Raw genomic sequence first — 229 nt, 5'->3', positions numbered from 1 at the left:
GATGTGACTTGTTTTGGGTTTCTTGTATTTTCGCTCATTAGTTAGAAAATTTGTTTCCTCTTCCTCCTTTATCATGAGGGATGGACTCTTGCCTTCATTTGAATCTAACTGATCGCCTGCTATTTTCCCACTTTTCAAACTATGCTCAATTCTACTTCCCACTTTAATGAAGGCATTAAAGTCTAAAGTTGTGTTGCCTATCATACGATCAAAATATGGGTTATGGAGA

This window comes from Lupinus angustifolius, unplaced genomic scaffold, assembly GCF_001865875.1.
Source record: "Lupinus angustifolius cultivar Tanjil unplaced genomic scaffold, LupAngTanjil_v1.0 Scaffold_574, whole genome shotgun sequence".
Lineage (NCBI taxonomy): Eukaryota > Viridiplantae > Streptophyta > Magnoliopsida > Fabales > Fabaceae > Lupinus > Lupinus angustifolius.
This window is presented reverse-complemented; position numbering follows the sequence as displayed.